At 37.5% G+C, this 1188-nt stretch overlaps 1 pseudogene; it reads right to left on the bottom strand.

The window, feature by feature from the left end:
* Window positions 1–628: 628 nt before the first annotated feature.
* LOC129046157 (10 kDa heat shock protein, mitochondrial-like) lies at window positions 629–939 on the bottom strand (annotated as a pseudogene).
* Between the last annotated feature and the right edge of the window lie 249 nt (window positions 940–1188).

The following is a 1188-nucleotide window of genomic DNA, read 5'->3' as shown; positions in this document are numbered from 1 at the left end:
GAGCCCGATGCGGGACTCGATCCCGGGACTCCAGGATCATGACCTGAGCCGAAGGCAGTCGCTCAACCAACTGAGCCACCCAGGCGCCCGTGTCGAATGTATTTTAATATATTTTTTTCACTTGACAGATTAGGCTTGAGAGAAGATGTTAATGTAAGATTATTTGTATATGCACTTTTCATCTCACGTGTTGGTGCAAGTTATTAAACAAAAGAAAATTAGGACTTTAATGTAGTTTTGAATTGTAAGTACTTTACAAGTCAGTTTCCTTTTCTCAGAAATCCCTGTTTCCCAGAGATACATACTGATATGTATCTTACTACTTTGGGGTCATAAATTAAATTTAACTTTGTAAACAGCTTCTCATAAGGTTATGTTGCTATTATTATTGTGCTGATATTCTATCACTTGGTTTCATATTCATCTCTTTTTTTGTTTGTGCATTTTTATTTGGTGATGTTTATATCAGTATTCTAAAACTTAATTTTAGAGACATTGGATATCACTCACTTGGATGCCATTAGTTTATTATAAAAGAGAGAGATGCAAATTATTTACATGATGAAAGATTTCACAACTTCACTGGAATGGACAGCTTCGCTTGATGCGATTTCTGTAATGATTTATTTCAGTCTACATACTTTCCGGGAATGTTACCATCTCTAAATAAGAAATGATCCTTGTCATCTAGAACTACTTTGGTGCCTCCATATTCTGAGAGAAGGACTTGATCTCCAGCTCTCACACTAACTGGTTGAATCTCTCTTCACCCTTCCCTTTAGAGCCCGATCTAACAGCTACTATTGTTGCTTGCAATACTTTTCCTTGAGATTTTTCTGGAAGCATAATACCTCCTTTGGTTGCAGTTTCAGCTGCCCTCCTTTCAACTCAAAGTCAGTCAAAGTGGGGAAGAAACTATGTAAACACCTGTCCTGGCATGATTCTGGCTTCCGCAGTCAGTTCTCTACTCTGAAGCTACAACCCCCGCTCCAAGGAGACCCGCAGTCTGACCCCAGGGGCCATGTGAATGTGCGACTATACTCATCTTTTTATTCATCTTTTTATAAATGTCTGATTAGTATTCTATAATAATAGTATTATGAATGGTGCCCTGAAGTCTAACCCTTTGCTTAAAGGGCTAAAAAACATATATAAATTAAAATCAAACTAGCAACAAAGGAAAAGAAT

Source organism: Mirounga angustirostris, unplaced genomic scaffold, assembly GCF_029215605.1.
Source record: "Mirounga angustirostris isolate CCGP_5_RB_7025 unplaced genomic scaffold, mMirAng1.0.hap1 SCAF_11, whole genome shotgun sequence".
NCBI classification, from domain to species: Eukaryota; Metazoa; Chordata; class Mammalia; order Carnivora; family Phocidae; genus Mirounga; species Mirounga angustirostris.
Note: the sequence above shows the minus strand (reverse complement) of the source record. Positions and strands in the feature narration are given on the sequence as shown.